Here is a 26,198-nt window from a genome sequence, read left to right on the forward strand (position 1 = left end):
ATATATTAGTGTTCTACAGAGAAACACAACCAATAAGATGGATATATACATATAGAAAGAGATTTATTGTAAGCAATTGATTCACACAATTATGGAGGCTGAGAAGTCCCAAGATCTGTTGTCGGCAAGCTGGAGACCCAGGAAAGCCAGTGGTGTAAGTTCTCACCTGAAAGCCGGCAGGCTCGAGACCCAAGAAGAATTGATGTTCCAGTTGAAGTCTGAAGGCAGGAAAAGACTGATGTCCTAGCTCAAGAAAGCCAGGTAGGAGGAGTCCCCTCTTCCCCAGCCTTTTTGTTCTATTTAAGCCTTCAACTGATTGGATGAGGCCCACCCACACTAGGGAGGGCAATCTGCTTTACTCAGTCTACCCATCCAAATGTGAATCTTATCTAGAAACACCCTCACATGAAACCCAGAATGTTTGACCAAATGTCTGGGTCCTCCATGGCCCCATGGAACTGACACATAAAATTAATGATCACAGAGAGGAGGGAGAGAGAGAGGTTGAAAGACATTGCTAGCCGTAGACCAAATGGTGGCGAGCAAGTGGAGAAAGCTCACGTATCATTTCATCCTCACAGCCACACTGTAGAATAGGGGTCCCTATTCCCATTTTAGAGATGAGGTCACCAAGGCTGAGAAAAGTGATTTACCCAGGGACACACAGTTGGTGACTCCATGCCTCCTTGTCCCTGGATAATATTTGTTTCTATGGAGAAAGGGTGAGGATGCTGCCAATAGGGCTATCTCCTAAGTCTAGTTCTTATTTTCTGTTGCCTCTTCTGCTTTTCCAGTGTGATCAGAACCTGGCTGAATTGCTGAATTGCCTGTCTCTATCTATTGCAAATATGGAGGGAAGGTGGCATCACCGTCAGCACCATGGTCAACGGAGTCTCCAAGGTCTCCTATAGTCCTTTGCTTCAAAGATGATAAGAGCCCTGGAGCAGGATGCAGGACCCCTGCTCTGACTCTCTGACTCTGAGTCACTGTGTGGGCTTGGATAAACTTCTTCCTCTCTCTGGGCCTCAGGCTCCTCATCTGTAGAACAAAAAGGGAGGACTGGAAGATGTCTAAGATCTAGCAGAATCTTCTGAGGGGTTCCATGGCTCCAATGTGGGTCTGTCCTTTGCTGGAGACCCTTCAGCATCCAGAACCCCCAAGTCCTATAAGGTAGCTCTGGCAAGGCCTCCAATCAGGGGGCTCCACACTCCTCACTGAATTGATGCTGGGAACCCTGACCCACCCAGGGCCTTAAGCAGGGTCATGGTCAGGGAGGTGTCAGCTCAGGTGCTGTAAGGACATGGTCTCACATGCACCCCCGGTTCCACTTCCCATGTTGTCACCAGCCTGGGGAATGTGCACAGCCTTGGACAGCACATGTCCAGGAGCAAAGGTCTCTCCTCTCTTGCCTACCCCCTGAAGAACATTCCTGCATGAAGAAAACTATGTGCTTCTCATTACTCTCACACTGCTATCACTCTCACAACACTTCTGACACCAGATGTGTAGGTTTTTTCCCCACACCAAGCAGAACAACTGGGTGTCCTACAATTTAACTCAATTCTGACACTATCTACCTGGAGATAACGCCATAGGTTAAGGGCTCAGTTAAGGGCTCGGTCCCATGAGACTGCCATCCTCACCCACCCACCCCCACTTCAGATGCCAATCGCAAGTAGTAGGTCCCCAAGTGACCCACAGCTTCTCTCCGACCTGACTGCAAATTGGAGGTTCTCATGCTCTACTCCCTTTGGATTCGATTATTTGCTAGAACAGATCACAGAACTCAGGGAAATGCTTACTTACGTTTACCAGTTTATTATATAATACAGGATATGATGAAGGATCCAGATGAACTGCCAGATGAAGAGATACATAGGGTGAGGTCTGGAGGAGTCCTGAGTGCAGGAGCTTCTGTGCCCGTGGAGTTGGGATGAATCACCCTCCCGGTACACGGATTCGTTCACCAGCCTGGAACTACAAACACCATATTACTGGGGTTTTTATGGGGGCTTCATCACATAGGCTTGATCATTTATTACATTCATTTCCAATTCCTCTGCCCTTTGTGGAGAATGGGAGATGGAGCTGAAAATCCCAAACTTGTAATTATTACTTGGTCTTTCTGGTGACCAGCCCCACTCAGGAGCCATCCAGGAGCTCACCCAGAGTCACCTCATTAGAACAAAAGACACCCAGGATTTAGAAGCCCTGTGTCAGGAACTGGGGTCAAAGACCAAATACTAGAACAAAAGATGCTCTCAGTGCTCTTATCACTTAGAAAATTACAAGGGTTTTAGGAGCCCTGTGTCAGGACCTGGGACAGAGACCAATATGTATTGTGTATTTCTTATTATTTCACAATTCCTCAGTGACCCATCCCCAAGTCAATGCATCCAGGTCTGGGGATTGAGGGAAGAGAAGTCAAGTAGATAACCTGTGATCCAAGAAACAAATCGGGAGAGGCTTGGAGCTGACAGGCCTGGTGGGAACCTGTGAAAAAGACCTAGATAGGGAATGGGCTCTCAGGATCCAATCCCAGTCTTGCTTCTAATTAAACGTGTGACCTTGGGCAAGTCACTCCCCTTCAGATTTTTCATCTATCAAATAGGAAAGGGGGTAGGTCACAATGATCTCTAAGATCACAAGTTTGCCTTTTTGCCCCAGGGCCTTTGCACAAGCTATTCCCCTCAACTGGGAACCCACACTTTCCACCTGGCTAGTTCCTGTTCACACTTCCAATCTCAATGTAAATATCACCTCCACCAGGAAGCCTTCTTAGAATCCCCAACCTAGATTAGGTTCTCTTATAGTATCCTACCCCTGCTCCCTAAATATCTCCTTCGTAGCTCTTGCCTTGACGGCAGCTAGAACGCCACGTGTCAGAGTATTTGTTTAATCTCCACTTCTAGAATGTCAATGTAACGGGAGCAGCAGCCACATCCGACCACAGTTCTGTGTCCCTAGTACCTAGCATAAGGCTGGGCACATAGTAGATGCTCAATAAGTGTTTGCTGACTAATGGGCTAGATGCTTGAATGCTTTCATGGTATAAGACCTTGGGGATAAAGAAGAAAATAAATAATACAGAAACCATCTGTGTGTTCTCTCAGCAGTATCAACACTTATCCATCTGCAGACCACGTAGAAAAATATCCGAACCCACTAGTGAAAAAAGGGAAGGACAGATGAGGCTGTTGTGTAAGGGACACATACCCTTCTCCCCTTTTCTGCCTCCCTCTCATCTGGCTCCTGCTGTGGGGGTAACTGGAGAAAGGGCTCACTAAGAAGGGATCCTGCTGAGATTCCCCCACCAGAACCCCTCCCCCTTGCTCTGCCATCCCCCGTGGTTGCTCTGGAAACCACTGTGGCATCATCAATGCAGGATGAGGATTTCAGGTGGGCTAATCAGCCCTAGGGATCGACTTGGAAACTTACAGCCTCTGGGTTGTTCCCATGTAAATACTTTCAGTGTAGAGAACAGAAGAAAAGACAATTAGTCTAGGCTGTCAGGAAATCCACATATGCTGCTTCATTCCTGAAAAGGGTCTTCTTTTATCCGCAAGATCTTCCCTGGCTGTGACACATCTCACACACCGCGGGGAGCTGTCAGCTCTGTGGAGTGACGAGGAATTAAAAATAAAAATTGACTCACAGAGAACAAAATCAGGCCTGACAACTCAAGTCGCTCAGACCAGCCATGGTTAGAAGATTGCAAATATGTTTGTAAAAGGGGGGTGGCAGGGACCGGTAAGGGAGGAACTGTCTCAGGGCAGAACTTTCGGAAGGTGTTTGTCTCCTTTTGAGATGAGGTTTCCAGCAGCCGCCCTGTTCCTCCTTGTCAATTGCTTTTCTTTCCGTCCTTATTCTGGTCTGGGGTCATGCCCAGTGAGTTGCAGATCCTCCACTAGATACAGTCGTCTCCTCATTATTAGCAGATTCCACATCTGTGAATTCACCTCCTTGCTAAAACTTAACCCAGAATCAATAGTCATTCATGGACATGCACAGAGCGATGGAAAATTTGAGTCGTTCAACACCCATGTTCTCAGCTGAGGTACAACAAGGCAATGCTCTGCCTTCCGGTTTCAGCTCTCATGCTGTAAACAAGTGTCCTTTCGTGGTCTACGCTGTGCCACGTTTGTCACATTTCTGTGCATTTTGTTGGTGATTTTGCTGTTTAAAATGGCCCCAAAGCACACTGTCTAGTGGTGTTCTTAAGTGCAAGAAGACCATGGTGTGCCTTAATGAGAAAACGTGTGTGTTAGATATGTTTCATTAAGACATGAATTATAGTTCTGTTGGCCATGAGTTTAATGTTAATGAATCAACAATAGATGCTAACTAAGATATCTTTAAACAGAAACACACATAAAATAAGGTATTGAATGTTGATAAAAATATTGCGACCAGAGGTCTACGGGAAACTAACCCTGCATTTTCACTAGGAAGAATCATCCAGTATTCCTTAATTTGGTGTTTGTGGTGGCTTTATAGGGCATAACTACTTCAAATCATGAAAATCAACTATTTGACCCACTGAGTTGAACTGTTTCTGCATCTGAGTCTCTCCCACGCCACTCCTGCACCACACGCTGGAGGGCAGAAATGGGGCCTGAGTCATCTGTACATTCCCATACCCCTAGGAATGTAGTAGGTCCTTAGTAAGTGTTTGCTGAATGTATGACTTGCTGTGAAGGACATTGAGAACATTCATTCATTCAGCTAGTATTTACTAAGAGTGCCTACTATGTGTCAGGCACTGTTTTAGATGCTGAAGATACAGCAGTACAAAAACATACAAAAATCCCCACTCTCATGGAGTTTTTGCTCTAATTAGAGAAGACATACAATAAGTGAGATGTATTAGTCAGTGTTCTTCAGAGAAGATAGAACCAAAACTATATATATATAAAACACAAACTTTATTATAAAGTATTGGCACATGCCATGGAGGCTGAGATGTCCCATGATCTGCAGTCTACAAACTGGAGACACAGGAAAGCTGGTGTCAGTGCAAAAGCCAGAGAGTCAATGGTGTAGATTCCAGTTGGGGTCTGAAGGCCTGAGAACTAGGATTTCTGAGGGCAGAAGACAATTTCCCAGCTCAACAGTCAGGCAGAGAGTGAATTTAATTTTCTTCCACCTTTTTGTTCTATCCAAGCCCTCAACAGACTGGACGATGCCCACCCACGTTGGAGAGGGCCATCTGCTTTCCTCAGTCCACCAATTCAAATGTTAACCTCCTCCAGAAACACTCTCACAGACACGCCCAGAAATAACATTTCACCCACTATCTGCGCATTCCATGACCCAGTCAAGTTGACACATAAAATCCACCATCACACACAAAAAATAAATGAAATGTATAGTATGTTAGATGGTAGTAAATGCTAAGGATAAAAAATGAAGCAGGAGAGGGGGCTAGAAGTTATCAGGAGTGGAAGAGGGATAGACATTTTAGATAGTGTAGTCAGGAAAGCCTCACTGAGAAGGTGGCTTCTGAGAAAAGGAAGTGAGGGAGCTAGACAGGTAGTTGTCTGGGAGAAAGGCATTCCAGGCAGAGGAGCAGCATGTACAATGGCTCTGAGGCAGGAATATGCCTGGGTGTTCCTGGAGCAACAGGAGACCATCTGGCTGGAGTAGAGTGAACAAGGAGAGAGGGGTAGGAGGTGGGATCCTAGAGGCAGTAGAGAAACTGTGGGGCCATGTAGAATTGACTTTTCTCTGAGTTTGGGTTTATTCCAGGAATGCAAGGCTGGTTTAACATTCAATCTTCATAATTTATAATATTAATAGAACAAAGAAAAAACTACCTGATCATCCCAATAGATGTATTCCTGGAATAAATCCAACTGGGTTGTGATATATTATCCATTTTATGCAACACTGGATTCTATTTGCAACATCTTTATCAGGTTTGGGTATCAAAGTTATGCTGGCATCAAAAAGCAAACTGAGAAGTGCTCTCTTTTTTTATATTCCCTGGAAGAGTTTGTACTTCTTTCTTAAATGTTTGGAAGAATTCCACAGTGGAGCCTTATGAGCCTGTAATTTCCTTGGTGAAAAAATGTTTAATTGTGGATTCAATCTTGACTAGCCATGTACCATGCAGATTTTCTGTTTCTTTTTGTGTCCATTTTGGTAAGTTGTGTTTTTTCATGGAATTGTTTATTTCTTTAAAATTTTTACATTCATTGGTATAAAATTTGTCAGAATATCCTCTTATTATTTATTTTTAAGTGTCTAAGATGTATAGTGATGTCCCTTTTTCATTTCAGATAGTGGTAATAATTTATGCTCTCTCTTCCTCTTATTCAGTGTTGCTAGAGGGTTATCAATTTTAATAACCTTTTCAAAGAACTAACTTTTCTTGGGCATTGTTGTAGCCACTGGGGATAAAAGTTGAATGTAACAGTGTCACTGTTCCCCTGTTTGTTTGTTTTTTTAAATATTTGTTTATTTATTTATTTATGGCTGTGTTGGGTCTTCGTTTCTGTGCGAGGGCTTTCTCTAGTTGTGGCAAGCGGGGGCCACTCTTCATCGCGGTGCGCGAGCCTCTCACCGTCGCGGCCTCTCCTGTTGCGGAGCACAGGCTCCAGACGCACAGGCGCAGTAATTGCGGCTCACGGGCCCAGTTCCTCCGCAGCACGTGGGATCTTCCCAGACCAGGGCTCGAACCCGTGTCCCCTGCATTGGCAGGCAGATTCTCAACCACTGCGCCACCAGGGAAGCCCCCTCATGTATTTTTTACATATTAGAGGAGGAAAAGAGGCAATAAACAAGCCAACATAATTTTTAAAAGTAATTTCAGCAAGCAGTAGGTTTTAGTAAATTGCAGTAAACAATAAGAAAATAGAGCAATTGGGAGCAACTTTTGATTGTCTGCTTACTCTAAGGTGGAGATATTTGAGCAGAAACTTGAGAAACAAGAAAGAGCTAATCATATAGAAATCTAGGAAAAGAGATTTCTAGGTAGAGGCAATAGCATGTTCAAAGGCCTGAGGTGAGAGTAACGTTCAGTAGTATGTTCAAGAGCTAAACGAAGGCTGAAGTGGCTGAAACATCTTGTGTAAGGGAGAGAGGATGGCACGAGATGAGACCTGAGAGGTGGGCAGGGTAGAGCCAGAAAATGTACAGCAGCTGGTCGATGGTATAGAGTTTGGACTTTAAATATAATGGCAAGTGAATAAGTGAGCTATTGCTACAATAATGCTGCATAACAAACAACCCCCCCACCCCCAAATCTCAGTGGCTCTCAACAACAGTTAATTTTGTGTCTCACCAAGTCTACAAGTCAGCAGGGGTAGCTGTAGTTCACACAAATGGTTGATTTTAGGTCTTCTCCATACATTTCTCCTTCTGGGACCAGTGTTACCAATGCATGCTCTCCTCATGGAAGATGGTAGATACTTAAAAGACCAAGCCAAAACACACAAGTTCATTTAAAGCCATTGCTTGCATCATGTCCATTAACATTGCATTGGGACCAAGCCCATCATCAACAGGACAAGGAAATACACTGTGCCTACTCTAATGGGAGGTACTGAAAATTCATACTGCAAAGGGTATACAGTTCTTACAGGGAGGAAATGAAAGATGAGGAAAGATGAAGAATGAAAGATGAGGAAATGAAAGATGAGGAAAGATACAATTTACAAGTAACTTGTCTCTAAGATCACTCTGGCTGTTGTATAGAGAATGGATGGAAGGGAGGAGTGAAAGTGGAGGAGGAGAGAGGATGGAAACTTAAATTCAGGTAATAGCATTAGAGGGAGAACAAAATGGACAGATTTGGGATATATTTTAGAGGCATATACTTCACAGGAGCTGATGACGGATTAGACAGGGAGTAACTATTACACTCTCCTTGCTTCATTCCAAACACTCTAGCCTTCAGGCTGCTCCTCAAACATTCCAGGCAGGCTGTGATTCCAGTGTCTTTGCAATCGCTGTTTCCTATACCTGGAATACTGTTCCCTTAGACACTGGCTCAGCACACTTCTTCAATTGACTCTGGCTCTGCTTAAATGTCAGCTCCTGGGTGAGACATCTCTGGCCACCCTATTAAGAAAAATAGTGCCCTCCCTTACACTCATCTATTTTTTCCCATAGCTTTTATTGTCAACTGACAGAAACTGATTGGTTTATCAATTTCCTCTCTCTCTCTCCCTCACTGCAATGGAAGCTCCGTGCATGCAGGAATTTTTCGTTATGTTCTTTTCACTGCTGTCTATTCTGATCTTGAGTACTGCCTGGCACATAGTAGGTACTCAGTTAATCTTTGCTAAATTAATCAATGAATTCCCATAGGTAGGCCCTATGGGGATCATTCACCTTTGATCTGGTCTTCGGACAGCAGAGTCTGGCCCAGCTCTCATTGAGAAGAACCCCCTCTCCCCAGACAGCTGTCACAAAAAGGCAAGGGGCTATCTGATGCCTGGGACTGTAGTGAGGCCTTCCTGCCTGTTATGAGTCATTAGAAAGCCCACCTGGGGAAATCCTGGAAAATTGGTTTCCATGGTTCTGTTGAGCATCTACCTACAGGCCTGTGGTCCTGAATTTTCTCTCCTACTGCAGCTAAAGCAGAGTGGGAAATCTGGAGGCCAGGCTGGAATCCCTCCCAAGTCCAGGGAACCTGGAGTATAGACCAGGGTGAGAGTGAGGACTTCTGAGCCCTCCCTTGGCCCGTAGGTTCAGCTCCAGGAAGAGGGGCTGATCTGAGAGAAGGAAAGAGAAAGACTCCTCAGACATTTGTTGGTGGTGATGAGCAAACCGAGGCACTGGTTGCTTTTTCAAAAGAATAAGTAGCCTCTGATTGAAATGGGAAACTAATTGATTTTACTCACTGGCTTTTCACAATACAATGTCTGCCATGAAGGGAGTTTATAGGGAAAACTATAGTTTATATAAAACTATAGTCTGTCATGGGGAAGCGGGTGGAGACAGCTAGGGTGTACACAATAGGAGGAGCGCTCTGGTGGGGGAAGAGGCCCAGGGTAGGGTACATGTGATGAGGAATGTTGCTATGCTCCCAGAGGGACAGATGTTAGCTAAGTGCTGGGGGACTCTATAAGGGAGTAATGCTGGGGGTGAGGTGGGGGGCTTGTAGAGTTCACACACTGCTGTGTATTTGCCAGAAATACTCTAACCTGCTATGTATATGGGGAGGAACACTTGGAATACGAACAGCTGGAGTGCGAGTTCAGGGGTTCAGCCATACCCCATACCCCAGGGGAGGGACGGTAGTTGAGTATATGTAGACGAGGTGACTATGCACCACTGAGAAAACTGCTGTCACAGCTGAGGGATGCCTGCCCAGGTGATACCACCAGCCATTCAGCAGGCCTGCCTCACAGCCGTGCCCTGCATGTGGGCATTTGGCTGAGAGGTTACTAGAGGGAGTGGCATCTGCTTCCCAAGCTGTGTGTTCTGGCACCAATCACTGATTAGTCTGCTCACAGGGCACCTCATTTCCTAATTGGGCAACCCAGAGGAGGTGACTTCTGCCTAACTGGTCTACCCAGAGGGATTCCTTTTATGCCTAATTTGCACAAAGAAGTCATAGCGCTAACAGCACTCTGATGTTCTGGACTCTCCCTCTCTTCCCCATATGACCTGCCTTGTCTCCCAGCCCCCCTCCCCCATGTCCCTCTCCCCCCACCCCAATGCTCCAGTCAAATAGGTGCCCTTGTCACCCTCCCTACGTGCCCTGCCTGGGACTTTCCTGACACTCCCTGCCCCATCCACTTCCCTGCTCACTTTCACATCCTCTAAAATGAGTGTGTTAGACTAGACAATCTCCAAGATTTCTTCCAGATTCACCATCACAGGATTTTTAAAATCAGTGCTGCTGAGGTTTAGTGAGCAAATAATAAAATTTGCCAATTTTAAGTATCCCATTCGATGAGCGTTGATAAATATAGTCATGTAATTACTACCACCACAGTCAAGGTCATTTCCTTTACCTCCATGTGTCCCCTCCTATTCCTTTGCAGTCAATCCCCTCCCCCCCTCCCCCTTCCAGCCCATGGCAACCACTGTTCTATCTCTATAGTTTTACCTTTTCCTAAATACCATATAAATGAAAACAGACAGTCTATACCCTTTTGTGACTGGCTTCTTAGCATAACACTTTTGAGATTCATCTATGTTGTTGCATGTATCAGTAATTCATTCCTTCTTACTGTTAAGTAGCATCCCATTTTATGGATATACCGTAATTTATTTATCCATTCACCTATTAATGGTTATTTGGTCTGTTTCCAGTTTGGGGCTAATATAAATAAAGCTTTTATTAATATTTTTATACAAGTGTTTCTGTGAACATATATTTTCAATTCTCTTGGGTATATACCCAGGAGTGGGTTTACAGGGTCATATGATAAGTGTCTGTTTAACTTTATTTTAAAAATGCAAACGATTCCAAAGTGGCTGAACCATTTTTCATTTCTAACAGCAGTGAATGAGTACCCCAGTTGCTCCACATCCCTGACAACAGTGGGTATGGTCATTTTTTTTCACTTTTCAAAAATTAAACATTATTTTGTGATAATTGTAGGTTCACACACAGTTGTAAGAAATCATACAGAGATCTCATGTACCCTTTACCCAGTTTCACCCAATGGTAACATGTAGCAAAACTATAGTACAGTTTCACAACCTGGATAACAGTATTGATACAGTCGAGATACAGAACAATTTCCATCACCACAAGGGTCCCTCACATTGCCCATTTATAGCCAACATCCATTTCCTTCCTGTTCCCACCTCTTCCTTAACTTTGCGACCACTAATTTGTTTCTCAATCCTATAAATTTATTATTTCAAGAGTGTTATATAAATGGAATCATACAATTTTTAACCTTTGGGGTTGTTTTGTTTTGTTTTTGTTTTTGTTTGAATTTTATTTTATTTTTTTATATAGCAGGTTCTTATTAGTTATCCATTTTATACATATTAGTGTATAAATGTCAATCCCAATCTCACCTTTGGGGATGTTGTTGAGTTTTTTTCCCACTGAGCATAACTCTCTGGAGATTTATCCAGATTGCTGCATATTATCAATAATTAGTTCCTTTTATTACTGAATCCCATGGTGTGGATGTACTATAGTTTAACCATTCACCTGTTGAAGGTCACTTAGGTTGTTTCCTGGGATAAATCCCACTTTTCATGATGTATCTCTTTAATGTATTGCTGGACTGTATATGATAGAATTATTTTTGCATCTATTTCATAAGACATATCAATCTGAAGTTTTCATTTTGTGTCATGTCTTTATCTGGTTTGGGTACCAAGGTAATGTTGGCTTCATAAAATCAATGGGAAGTCTTCCCCACTTTCAATTTTCTGGAAGAGTTTTTATAAAATTGGCATTATTCCTTCCTTAAATATTTGGTGGAATTCATCAGTGCATTCATCTCTAGGCCTGGAGATTTCTTTGTGAGAAAGTCTTTAACTGCAAATCCAATTTTTTAATAGATAATGAGCTACTTGGGCTATTTGGATATTTATTCTTTGGTAATTTATATATTTCAAGGAGTTTAGCCATTTCATCTCAGTTGTCAAATATTGTTCATAATACCCCTTATTATCCTCTTAATGTATATAAGACCTGTAGTGATATCCCCTTTTTGATTTCTAATATTGGTAAATTTTGTCTTCTCTCTTCTTTTTTTTTTTTCTTGATCTGCCTAGTTAAGTTCATCAATTCTATTTATCTTTTAGTTTCAGTAATTTTCTCTGCTGTTTTCTTCAATTTGATTGATTTCTGCTCTTAGTATTTCCTTAGTATTTTCTAACATCTTCCTATTTGCATTTAGTTTTATCTCTTTATTTTTCTAGTTTCTTAAATTGGAAGCTTAGATCTTTGAATTGAGACCTTCTTGGTTTGTAACGTAATCATTTACTGCTGTAAATTTCACTCTACACATTGCTTTAGCTACATTCTACAAGTACGGACAGAATGTCAGTGGAAATTTTCATTTCCATTCAGCTTTAAATATTTTTAAATTTTGCTTGTGATTTCTTCTTTGATCCATGAAGTATTTAGAAACGTTTCAATTTCCAAACATTTGAAGATGTCTGTTGTAGTTGTGGTCAGGGAGAATATTTTGCATGATCTAAATGCTCTTAATTTTGTTGAGACTTGTTTTATGACCCAGTACATGGTCAATCTTAGTGAACATTCCATGTTCACTTGAAAGGAATGTGTATTCTGCTGTTGTTGAGTGGTATATTTTATGAATGTCAATTAAGTCAATTTTTAATAGTGTTGTTCAGATCTTCTATATCCTAACTGACTTTGTGTTTAGTTGTTCTATCATTTACTAAGAGAGAAGTACTGAAATCTCCGGCCGTAAGTGTAGACTTTATTGTTTCCCCTTTAAATTCTATTAGTTTTGGCTTCATGTATTTTGAGGCTCTCATTATATGCACGTACAGGATTATTATGCCCTCTCGATGAACTGGCTTGTTAACATTCCTTGTTCTGAAGTCTACCTTGTCGAATATTGATATGTATTCCCCAGCTTCCTTGTGATAAGTGTTCATATATCTTTTTCTATTTTTTTACTTTTAATCTATTTGAGTCTTTATATTCAAAATGGCTTCTTGTAGACAGCATAAAACCAAGCCTTGATTACTTTTTTTAGCCAAAATGGTCATCTCTCCATTTAATTGGGGCATTTAGTCCATTTACAGTAATGTAATTACCAATATGTTTGAATTTAAATCTACCGTCTTGCTATTGGTTTTCTGTTTTCACCTCTCTTCTCTCTCCTTCTGGGACTCTAATTACACAAAAATTATACTGTTTGATATTGTTCCATAGGTCACCAATGTGCACACTCTCTCCCTCTCTGAATCTCTCTCTTTTTTAAAGCTTTTAAAAATCTGTGCTTTATTTAAGCTTGCATTGCTTTATCTTCAATTTCACTAATCTTTTCTTCTACAGTTACCAACCTGCCCTTAATTCCATCCAGTGTATTTTTCAATCCATATACTGTATTTTTCATCTTTAGAAGTTTCATTTGTGTCTTTTTGTATTTTTCATTTCTCTTCCTATATTCATGTTTTCCTCTATCTTTTGGAATATATAGAACATATTTTTAATACCTGTTTTAACACCACCACCTGCTAATTCAATTATCTTTGTCATTTTCAGATCTGTTTCAATTGATTCGTTTTTCTCTTGTGCAATGGATCATACTGAATGTTGAACATAGTTAATTTTATGTTTTGGGGTGCTAGATTTTGTTGTATTTCTTTAAAGAATATTGAGGCATGCAGTTAAGTCATTTGAGATCAGTTTGATCCTTCTGAGTCTTACTTTTAAAGTTGTGTTTGGGTGAGTCCAAGGAAGCCTTTAGTCTAAGGCTAATTTAGCTCTATTATTAAGGATTTCTGAGGACTCTATCTGATGCCCTATGTATTTTGAGGTCTAGCCACTCTGGATAGTGGGGATATAAACTATTCCCAGCCTTCTGTGAGCTCTCGGAATTTCTCTGCCTACTCCTTTATAGGGGTACTTATTCCAATCTCATGGAGTTTCACCCCACACATTCTCAAACCAGTATTCTGCCAAATATTTGAGACCATCCCTCTGTAGATAGCTGCAACTCCCTCTCTCTCTCTCTTTCCCTCCCTCCTTCCCTCCCTCCCTCTTTCCCTCCCTCCAATTTTTTCTCTCTGTGTTATGTCCTGCAAGTTCTAATGGCCTCAGCCTCCACAAACTTCAATCTCTGTCTCCTCAAGTCAGCAAGAACAGCTGGGTTCTTTCAGATTCCCTTTCCCTGCTCTGCTGCCTGGAAACTGTCTCCAGGCATTTTGCTGGGCAATCATAGGGCTCACCTCATTTGTTTCCCTTCTCTCGGTGTTCGCAGTCCTGCATCGCCTGCTGTCCAAAGTTTGAAAAACAGTTTTTTCATATATTTTGTCCAGTTTTTTTTTTTAAAATGCTTTCAACCTGAGGGCAATTCTGGATCTCGTACTCTCTCTTGGCAAGAAGTGGAAGTCTCCCACCATCCGAGGATTTAAAAATTAGAAACTAAATAAACCTAAGAGGGGTTGCCATCAGCACAAGAACTACAGTTCTTGGAGAGGTGAAGAGGATACCGCTTCTCTCTGGCCATACCTTGCCCCGACATTAGGAAGCAAAGCAAGGTTGATGACACCTGTATAGTTAGGGATGCCCAGGAAGTTTCAGGGACTCTGAGTGAGAAGATGCTTGAATGACAGGACATGTAAGAAGGACACCAGGACTGCAAGACTGGCAATGTATTCAGCAACACTCCTGGACTGTGGTTTGCTAGGACATGTCTCTAAGGGGGGGAAAAAAAAAAGCCATCAATAAGAAAAGAAAAAGAGATTAAAAGAAAAGATATAAATATGGTAACAAAACCCCTTTCCATCCGGGACTTGTGGAGGGTTTTTTTTTTTCTCCTAAACAAGTGGCAATGAAATCTTTATTGCACCCAGTCTCCTGGGCTCTCTTTTTTTATGCTACGTAATGTGTTTGCAAGTTTCTGTCCAAAGCTGAGTTTCCCTGTGCTTTGTCCTATGTGAAACCACTGTTTTCCATGGCAACAGACTGCCAGCTTAGGGAGTCAGATAGGCATAGGCTCCCTCCGCAGTGCACATCTGGGGACTAGCAGAGGCCTGGGCCACAGGAAGGAAAGGGATATGGGGGTAACGATACAACAGTCTCTCCACTAGCCGCAGATCCTCATTCAGCTTTGCACCCTGGACAGCTGCCTTATGCATCCTGGCGCTGCTGGGAGGACCCTGCCCATTACTGAGCCCCTTCAGTGGTTGACATTTATAAGGCAGTCTCTGGGCCGGGTGCCAGGTCCCAGACCCCAAGGAGCAAGCAGTCCTCAGGAGAGAGAAACCATGATAAAGTGTGCCTGGGAGGAACATTTATTAAGTGCCGACTGTATGCCAGGCACTGTTATGGAAATTACATACCTTAAATTTTAATCCTCACAAAAACTCAGTGATTTAGTTCTATGCAAGGCAACTAGAAAAGGTAAAGCCAAGATTCACACACGGGGGCTTCCCTGATGGCGCAGTGGTTGGGAGTCCGCCTGCCAATGCAGGGAACACGGGTTCGAGCCCTGGTTGGGGAGGATCCCACATGCCGCAGAGCAACTAGGCCCATGCGCCAAAACTACTGAGTCCATGTGCCACAACTACTGAAGCCCGCACGCCTAGAGCCCGTGCTCCGCAACAAGAGAAGCCACCGCAGTGAGAAGCCCGCGCACCCCAAGGAAGAGTAGCTCCCGCTCACCACAACTAGAGAAAAGCCCGCACGCAGCAACGAAGACCCAACGCAGCCATAAATAAATAAATAAATAAATAAATAAATAAATAAATAAATAAATAAATAAATAAATAAATAAAAATGATTCACACCTGGTTGTGGATCCGCCTCAGCCTCCCCTGAGCTGCCCAACTTCACTTGTATCGGTCTCTCTGTCTCTCTTCTCTAAGTCTCTTGTCCAGGTGCCTCAGAGTTTAGAGAACTCTCAGAAAGCCTCTCTGTCTCTGTCTGTGTGTGTGTATGTCTCTCTCTCTCTCTTTCTCTTTCTCTCTCTCTCCCTCTCCCCCCACCCCCGCCACTCTCGTGCCTTGTGGATATCTCTGCCTCAAGTCCCTTCCCTCATTCTGGAGACAAATGTGTCATTGAACTCAAACCGCTGGAACATGAATTAAACATAGAACAAATCCCAGTGCGGCCTCTGAGCCCCGCGCTGTGCAGCTATCGCATTAATGAAGGGTCACACCATCACATCTCCTCTTAATTCTCTGAAATCCCACCTGCTTTGTCCAGACAGCAGGAGGAAAGAGCTGACATCTGAAAACTGAAAGACCCACGGGAAGAGAGAAGCTCTTTCAAAATAGCTACCATAGCGGGAAGTCTCCCCCAGGCTGAGAGTTCCCTGGACCGATGGGAGCCAACGCCTCCACCTGTATGGCCTCAGGGGCTGAGCCCACAGGGGCTCAGCCAAGGAAATCTCAAGCTTACAAAGTCAAATGCTGCATTGTCACCAAGCTCAGGGTGGGCTAACAAAGCCAGGCTCAGTTAATCAGCACGCGCTGCCTCGCCTGAGACTTGCCCACCAGATGGGCTGTAGGCATTGACTTTCCCTCCCTGTTTCCCTTCTTCTGTACTGACCATGCTTGGGGCCCACACAGCATCAGATGCTGCAGGGGCCTTCCATCACACTGTCTGACTCCTTGTTTTATAAATGAGAATCCAAGGCTGAGAGAGGGGGAGTGAAGACTAATGAATGGGTCACACAGCAACTCAGAAATGGGACCAGGACTCGAACCCAGGTCTGAGCATGGGGTCCATGGCCTATGGGGCTGTCATTATGCCAGGCCAAGACATTGGCCATCCTGTGAAAGGAAAAGACCCAGGTCCTAGGTGCCCTGGAGACTCTAGGAGAACAGCCTTTAAACAACAGATCTAGGATGGAAATGCTTCCCGCGGGCCTGGGAAAAGCCGTGTGAGAGCTGATAGGTGTGGCCCCATGCAGATTGAAGGCCAAGGGGTGGGAGGCCTTCTGGGCACCAGGAGACAAAGGATCTTCTAGGCCCCTGGCTCTTGCCATGGGCATGATGGGCTGGCAGTGTAGCTACTGAGCCTGGCCAAGTCTCTTGACCCTCACCTCCCCTGTGATATGGGGGAGCAGTGTACCCACTTCTTCAGTTGGCTGTGAGTACAGACCTCGATGAGTTATTAAAAGCGGCTTGCTGGGTCCAGGCATATGTACAACCTCGATAATAGTGTAAATACACACCTTCCCCTCACAAATATTGCATCCCCACAGGGGCCAGCACTCTTATGGAAACTCCACAGCTCACAGAGAGCTCTGCAGCCGTTTCCTTTCCAAGTGGTCCCTAGGTCTCTCCTAACCCCAACAGCTTTGTGTCCTGGGTTGCTGCCATCACTCATGGGCCAGCACCCTGTTGCCACTGCTACCAAAGCTGACCGACCTGAATGCTTTCCATTCGTACAAGACTCAGCAGGGACCTGAATCCCTTGGACAGGTCACTGGACACTGAACCTCTCTGTGCCACAGTTTCCACATCTGGAAATGATGATGACAACAGTACCTACTATACACACACATCACATACACACACACACACACAAACACACACACACATACATTAGGATCTTCATTCAACTTTATTGAGGTATGATTTGCATATAACGGAATTCACTCATTTTTTCATCTTCTTTTTTTCAGCTTTGTTAAGGTATAATTGACAAATAAAATTAAGATGTATAAAGTGCACATCATGGTGTCTTGATATATGTATACATTGTGAAAAGATTCTCCTCACCTAGTTAATTATCACAGCCATCGCCTCATATTTTTGTCTTTTTTTCTTTTTGGTGAGAACATAGAACATTAAGTTCTACTCTCTTAACAAATTTTAATTATATAATACAGGGTTATCAACCATATTCACCATGGTATACATTAGCACCTCAGACCTTATTCATCTTATAACTAGGAGTGTGTACCCTTTTACCAACCCCTCCCTATTTCCCCCTCCCAGCCCCTGACAACCACCATTCTGCTCTGTTTCTGTGAGTTTGACTTTGTTTTTCGGATTCCACATATAAGTGATACCATGCAGTATTTATCTTTGTCTGGCTGAATTCACTTAGCATAATGCCTTCAAAATGCATTCATATTGTTGCAAATTGCAGGGTTTCCTTCTTTCTCATGGCTGAATAATATTCCATTGTATATATATACCACACTTTCTTTATCCATTCATCTGTCGACAGACAGGTTATTTCCAAATCATGGCTATTGTGAATAATGCTGCAATCATCACAGGAGTACAGATATCTCTTCGATATCCAATTTTCATTTCCTTTGGATATATACCCGGAAGTGGGATTGCTGGATCGTATGGTAATTCTATTTTTAATTTCTTGACAAACCTCCATACTGTTTTCCACAATGGCTATAGCAATTTCTATTCTCACCAACAGTGCACAAAAGTTCCCTTTCCTCCACATCTTCAGCAGCACTTGTTATCTCTTGTCTTTTTGGTGATAGCCATTCTAATAGGCATGAGGTGATATTGTGGTTTTGATTTGCATTTCCTTGATGGTTACTGGAAGCAGTCTACAGATTAAATGCAATCCTTATCAAAATTCAAATGGAATTTCACAGAAACAGAAAAAACAATTATAAAATTTGTGTGGAATCACAAAAGACCCCATATAACAAAAGCAAATTTGAAAAAGAAGAACAAAGCTGGATGCATCACACTTGTTGATTTCAAACTATATTATGAAGCTATAGTAATCAAAACAGTGTGGTATTGGCATAAAAACAAGCACGTAAATCAACGGAACAGAATAGAGAGACCAGAAATAAACCCATGCATATGTGGTCAACAATTTATGACAGAGGAGCCAAGAATATATCATGGTGCTGGGAAAACTGGATGTCAACATGTAAAAGAATGAAACTGAAATCCTATCTTTCACCACACACAAAAATTAACTCAAAATGGATTAAAGACTTATATCTAAGAGCTGACACCATAACACTCCCAGAAGAAAACATAGGTGATAAGTTCCTTGACGTCAGTATTGGCAATAATTTTTTTGGATTTGACACCAAATGCAAAGGCAACAAAAGCAAAAATAAACGAAGTGGGACTATATCAAGCCAAAAAGCTTCTGCACAGCAACAGAAACCATCAACAAAATTAAAAGGCGATCTATGGAATGGGAGAAAATATTTGCAAATGCTGATAAGGGCTTAATATCCAATATATATAAGGAACACATACAAATCAATAGCAAAAAAATAACAATCCAATTAAAAAATGGACAGAGGAACTGAACATGTTTTTTCAAAGAAGACATACAAATAGCCAACAGGTACATGAAAAGGTGTTCAACATCAGCAATCAGCAGAGAAAATGCACTCATTTTTAAACAGCTTTATTGGGATATAATTTACATACACTATACAATTCACCCACTTAAAATGCACAATTCAATGTTTTTTAGTGTATTCACATAGTTGTGCAACCATCACCACAATCAACTTTAGAACATTTCATCACCCCCTTCCCCCCCAAAACCCATCTGTATTAGCAGTCACTCTCCATTTCTTCCAACCTCCTCCCCTCACACAACCACTAACCTACTTTTGCCTCCATAGCTTTGCCTATTCTGAATATTTCATAAATGTGGAATCATATAATATGTGACCTTTTGTGTCTCTCTTCTTTCACCTGGCATAATATTTTTTTAAGATCCACCTGTTTTGTGGTATATATTGGTACTTCATTCCTTTTTACTGCCAAATAGTATTCCATTGTATAGATGTACCACATTTCATTTATCCATTCATTCTTTGAGTTGTTTCCACGTTTTGGTTATTATGAATAATGCTGTTAAAAACTTCGTGTACATGTTTTTGTATGGACATATGTTTTAATTTCTCTTGGGTGTATACCTAGAGGTAGAATTGCTGAGTCACATGTTAATCCCGTATGTTTAACATTTTGAGGAACTGCCAGACTATTTTCCAAAACAGCTGAACCACTTCACAGTCCCACCAGAAATGGATGAAGGTTCCAATTCCTCCGCATCCTCACCAACATTTTTTATTTTTATGAGTCTTTTAAATTATACTCATCCTAGAGAATATGAAGTGGTATCTGATTGTGTTTTTGATTTTCATTTCCCTAATCCCATGGTTAATGATGTTGGGCATCTTTTCATGTGCTTATTGGCCATTTGTCTATCTTTGGAAAAATGTCTATTGAGAACCTTTGCCCATTTTTAATTGGATTATTTGTCTTTTCATTATTAATTTGTAGTAGTTCTTTACATATTCGAAGTACAAGTCCCTTATCAGATATATGGTTTGCAAACACTTTCTCCCATTCTGTTGGTTGTCCTTTCACCTTCTTGATAGCATTCTTCTGAGTTTTTAATTTTGAAAAAGTCCTATTTACCTATTTTTTCTTTTGTCATTTGTGCTGCAGTTTTCACACCTAATAAGGCTTTGCCCACCCCAAGGTCACAAAGATGCACTCCTCTATTTTCTTCTATGAGTTTTACAGTTTTAGCTATTATATTTAGGCTTATGATTCATTTTGAGCTAATTTTTGTGTGTAACGTGAGGGAAAGATCCAACTTTATTCTTTTGCATGTGGATATCCAGTTGTCCCAGGGCCAATTACACCCATTTTTAATGATACAATTCAATGAGTTTTAACAAATACATATACTCACATCTCATTCCATCATCCCCCAGATTTGCCTGTGCCCATTTGCAGTCCATTTTCCCAACCCCAGCCCTGGGCTATCATAGATCTATTTTCAGTCATTATAGGTTAGATTTGCCTTTTCTATAATTTTATATAAAAGGCATCACAGTATACAGTCTACTGTGTCTGGCATCAGCCATTATATTTTTATCATTTAATCCTCCTGTATTAGGATTCTTCAGAGAAACAGAACCAATAGAATGTGTGTGGGGTGGAGGAGGGGGAGAGAATCAATTTTAAGAAATTGGCTCACACAATTGTGGAGGCTGGTAAGCCCAAAATATGAAGCATAGAATGGTAAGCTAGAGACCCAGGGATCCAGGGAAGAGTTGGTGTTGCAGCTCAAGTCCAAAAGCAGTCTTCTGACAGAATTCCCTCTTCCTTGGGGGAGGTTGGCCTTTTTCTGTTAAGGCTTTCAACTGATTTGATGAGGCCCACCCACATTATGGAGGGAACCTGCTTTACTCAAAGTCCGCTGATTTAAGTGCTAATCTCATCTTTAAAAAATACCTTCACAGCAATGTCTGGACTGGTGTTTGACCAAATATTGATACCACAACTTAACCAAACTGACACATAAAATTAACCATCATGCCTCCCAGCAGCCCTGTGAGGTGGGCATTACCATCCGTATTTTGCAAGTGAGAAAACTGAGACCCAGAGATGCTAATTGATAGGTCCTGTGCTCATAAGAGGCAGAACTGAGACTCAAGCTAGTGCTATTTCCATATCCTCGTGCTCACCTCTTCCCAGTTCCGTTCCATTTGTGGATCAAGAAGGATTTGCCATGTTTATCTATGACTGTATTTGTCAGACCTGAAAACCTTTCTCTGGGGTTTGTATCTGCAGAGCTGACCTTCGATGCTCCTTCTTCCCCCGCTGGGGAGCACGAAGCAGGGGAGGAGGGTTACACGGCCCTGCATCCTCCACCCCCGCAGGCCCCGCCGCAAGATCCCCTGGTTTTCGTACCCAGCTAGCCTCTTTCTCCCTCTGGCCACCAGACCTCCTTGCAGTGTCTGCCTCATGTCGTGGGCTGCGGTCCCCCAGCTACAAAGAGAAACCAGGGGTCTCCTGCCCACCGCAGGTCACCTGCGCTCCTCCCCTGACTCTGATGTGCTCTCCCTCTTTATTTCCTTCTCAGTGGGTAGTATCTTCTCCCCTCATCCCTCCTGGTCTCCTGTCTGGCTACCATCCCACAGTCCATTTTATAATTCTGCTGAAAAGCAAAATCTCTAGATTGTTATTTCCTCAAGCTCAGAGACCTGGGAAGGAACGAGTGAAGTGAGTTGCTCACTAATATTTTTTTTTTTTTTTTAATTTTCAGATTAAGCCTGAAAAGGAAGTGTTGGGAAAGTTCCAAAGGATTCCAGAAGCAATTGAAAATTGTCAGGCCCTCTAGAGACTCTCTTAGTGACCCCTTCCCCATTTAGGAAATAAAACCTCCTGGCAAGTTCAGCCCTCAGATCCTCTGATCCGACCCCTCTGCCTTAGTTCAAATACCAGACCATTTGAGATTCAGATTTCACATAATCTGGATAAATGCAAAGTCTTATCCATCCATTCAAAGACCTGCCATCCAAGTTTACAAAAGACTTGGGTATCTTAGCCTGAGTTCCCCCAAAGCAGAGCCCAAGACAAAGGCATGTGCTGGTCATTTATTTGGGAAGGGATCCAAAAAACAGGACGGGAAGAATGAAATGGGAAGCAGGGAAATCCAGTACAAGGATGTATCATGGAGTTGGCCCTCTAAGTGGCCTTATGAAATGCCTCTCAGAATTGTCCAGGAAAGCACCATCCATCAGTCTCCGACTTCCGTTGATCCAGGATGGCTCCACAGGCATGAGCTACCCCACACCTGAGTTGATCTTTATTCAGAGGGATCCAAGAGGCCTCTCCAAAACGAATATCAGAGAGGTCTCAGGACAGGAAGTGAGAGGCACGTGCCAACGTGTGAGGGCAGTACTTTCTGATTACACCTGCACAAAGCTCCACAAAGCCTGCGTGGAACTGGTCACCGCAGCTATGGCTGGAGTAAGAGATGAGGTCAAGAGAATTTTCTAGTCATATCCAGTTGGTGACCAATACAGGGCAGGGGTTGGAGGTGGGTTGTATCCTAGCAGGGGAACACAACTGAAAAAAATAGTTGAGCCTTGGTAACCACACTCTCAAAATGAGTCAACAGTGTCATGCATTTGCCAACCAAGCCAGTGCACACTCAGCACAAGCCACAAAATAAACAAGGGGCTGGCCTCCAGCCAGCATGGTCACACCGTCCTTGCAATCAAGTGTTCTGTTCTGAGTGTGGGATTCCAGGTGGGATGCGGGCTATATGGAGAGTGTTCTAACACATACACCGACCCATGGAAGGGACATCTGAGGGAACTAGAGCTGTTTGCCAGGAGAAGAGAAGACACAAGTCTGCAGGGTTATGTTTTCAAAGATTTGGAGGGCACTTCTAAATCAATATGTACAACACTGATCCCACCTCCCAGCCTGTCTCTCTGATGTAGCTTTTTCCTTCTATGCAACCCCTTCTCCATGATAATACCACCCCCAAACTCCTACTTCGTGGCCCAAGCCAGAAACTTGGACATCAACTTGATTCCCCCTCTGAGTTACCATGTCCTGCTCACTCCACTTTCTCAACCTTCTTGACTTTCTTGCTGCTTCCTCCACCCCTGCTACTTCTGCTCTGGTTTAAAGCCACCTTCCCCTACACCTGCACCGCTCCAGCCTGTCGCCCTGCATCCCCTCCTGCTGCACCGAGGCCATCCTCCAGGAGACTAGAGTCAGCTACAGCCACCGCCTGCCTCGGCCAGAGACTCCCCACGGACCTCAGGCCAAAGTCTAAGTCCTCAGCATCACCCATAAGACCCTGCCCCCAGGACCACCACAAATAGGTATGCCAGTGGTTCCATGACCAGAGGACCAGCCAAGGTGAGGGCTGGTTAAACTCCAGCCTGCCCTGCACTTGCCAAGCAGCACCTTTCTCCAATCCCTACAAGGCACCTCCACTTTTCAAGCTGGGCTGTCTCCACCTGGAAGAAGGGGAGGCTTCCCTAACGTGCAGAGTCACTGAATGCACACCTACCCGTTCGAAAGGAGAAACAGGATATATTATGGGCTACGATCACGGGCTTTGGAACAGAAATCCTGACCCTACTATTCACTGGTTGTGTGACCTTCAACAATTTACTTCAATTCTCTACCAGTTTTCTTGTTTATAACATGTGGCTTATAATGGTGATGTCAGAGGGCAGTTGTGAGAAGGAAGTGATGTTTTATGGGAAGCACCCTTAGCCTGGCTCGTAGTTGGTGCTCCGTAGATAGTGACTACTTTATTATTATTGTTGTTGTTCGCCCTGAGCCCTACCATGCCCACCCCTCACTCCACATCGACCCCCTTCATGGCAGTGCCCTTGTCCGTAACAACCCGGCTCTCTGTTCCTCTGCCTCACCTTTCACTGATTCTCCCCATTCTTGGCCCAGGCTTTGTTGGGTGCTCCTGCCATGATAATGAGGCCTGATAGAAAATGTTCAGTAAATACTGGCTGTCTGAATGAGTCCGTGGAAGGATGAATGAAGGAAGCACCCATGAACGGCCTGGCTCTGTCCAGCGTCTTAGGATCACCCTACTCCCTGGCTCCAGCCCCAAAGAGCTGAACCCCAGACAGCTGGGTCCCAGGCATGAGCAGGTAGTGGAAACCACTAAACTGATTATTGGGCAATTCAGACAGTGTCGTTTGTTGGGAAAAGCGTGGGCTTTTCAGTCGGAGACCTGTGTTCAAATTCTATCTCAGTTGGATGACTTCCGGTGGACCAATTTCTTCTCCAATTTCAGTCCCCTCATCTGGAAAAAGGCAATCATGACAATAGCAGTGATGGCTCCACCCTCCTCTTCATGGAAGTTTTGGGCAAATTAAATGAGATTTTTCATGTAATTGGCTCGAAGCATAGAAGATGCCCTGCAAATAGGGTTAGTTTTTTTCTGTATTTGCCCACATCATCCTCACTTAGGAACCCAGACTAATGGGGAAGCCATCATCCCCCACATTGCTGGTTGCAATGGCAGAGAGAAAGAATGTTCTGGAAGGCCTTATATCTGCAACTAAACGCCCTAGCCTGGAAATGACCCACATCACTTCAGCTCCCAATTCATTGGTCAGAATAACCACATGACCCCTGCCAACAGCAAGGGGTCCGGGAAGTACAATCCTAACATGTGCTCAGAAAAAGGAGAGTCAGAAATATTTGGCAAATAGCACTAATGACCACCCCAATTATTCAGCTCCCTCTTGATTTCTTCAACAGCAAGATGGGATTCACTGCTTCCACCTTGTACTTAACCAGAAGTTGGGGTGATCACTGAGGCCACACAGGCTGCTAGAGGGCTGAGCTCTCCCAGGGTCCCTGAGCACAAATCTGCCCTTCGAAAGCCTCCTGGGTCCTCTGCAGAGCTGGGGCTTGGGGAGAGGACAGTGGGGGCCCTGGCGGGGGCCAGGAGATAATGAAGACCTCGTTCTCCAGCCCTAAGCCCCAGGGGGAGGCCCTGAATCTTCAAGGCATCCTCCTGTTGAGACCCAGCAGATATTAAAAATGAAGAAGATGGCTAAGCAGGGTTACAGAACTCGTGGCTTATTTTAAATGCTTGCATTTAACTAATTAATACTCTTGCCACCTACCCACAGCCCATGACTGGTGTATAACCTCATTGGGAAATAACTCTAAAAGTCTAGACATGATGCCTTTCACATGTGTGAGACCGCCTCTGACGAGGGGGGAGTGAAGAGGCAGGAAAGGGACCTCGGTATTGAGACTTCTTGGAAAGCTCCCCCCGTGAGCTCCAGCCTCGTCTTGCAGGAAGCTGGCTGTGGCTTCAATCTCATGGTTATGGGGTCAGTTCAGCCCTTGAGGTAACACTATTTCATGTTTAAAGGCTGGGACTGTTCAGTCTGGGCAGGGCACACAGCTGGGACTGAAGCGGCCCTGAAATCTCCCAACGAGTCTCTCACCAGGCCTGCAATTTCCTCCATCAGCAAGTCCGTCACTCCTTTGGGACAAGGCTCTGGCTTCTGGGGGAGGGAGGTGATGGACAGGGAGAGGCCGAGACCTGCAATGGGCCCTGAAAATCCCTGACACTTTAGGTAGAATTAGCTCAGTGTAACAGCTTCTGGCCACCCTGGAGGGTCCAGGGCCAGGCGTGGAGGGGGCCTCACAGTGACCCAGACCCAGTCTCTGTGGGCTCATCTTGTCCTTTCATCTTCTGCTTCTCCCCTTCTGTGTCAACCCTACCTGCCCCCTCTCCCCAGGCTCTCACTGGTTCCTGACCTTGCACCAAGCATACCTGGTCCACCTCAGCCATGCACAGAAACACCCTTCTTTCATTCATTCATTCACTAATTTATTTAAATTCACTCAAAATTTATCGAACATTTATTGAGTGCTGACTGTAACCCTGACACTGTGCTGGGCCCTGGAGCCTCATCTATAACCTTGATCAGAGCAGACATGGCCCCCACCCTCATAGACCTTCAACCCGCATGATAGGGAAAGACCTTAAAATCACAACTACAACAACCCAATTTAAAAAATCATAATGGGTAAAACTTTTGAACAGACACTTCACCAAAGATATATGCATGGCATACAGGCAAATGAAAAGATGCTCAACATCAGTAATCATTAGGGAAATGTAAATTAAAACCACAGCGAGATACCACCACACACCTGTTCGAATGGCTACAACCAAAAAGACTGCCCATCCCGACTCCTGGCGAGGAAGTGGCTGAGCTAGGACTCTCATCTGCACTGGCAAGAGTGTAAAATGGTACAGCCACTTCGGCAAACTGTTTGGCAGTTAGTTAAAAAGT

Source organism: Balaenoptera musculus, chromosome 8 (genome assembly GCF_009873245.2).
Source record: "Balaenoptera musculus isolate JJ_BM4_2016_0621 chromosome 8, mBalMus1.pri.v3, whole genome shotgun sequence".
NCBI classification, from domain to species: domain Eukaryota; kingdom Metazoa; phylum Chordata; class Mammalia; order Artiodactyla; family Balaenopteridae; genus Balaenoptera; species Balaenoptera musculus.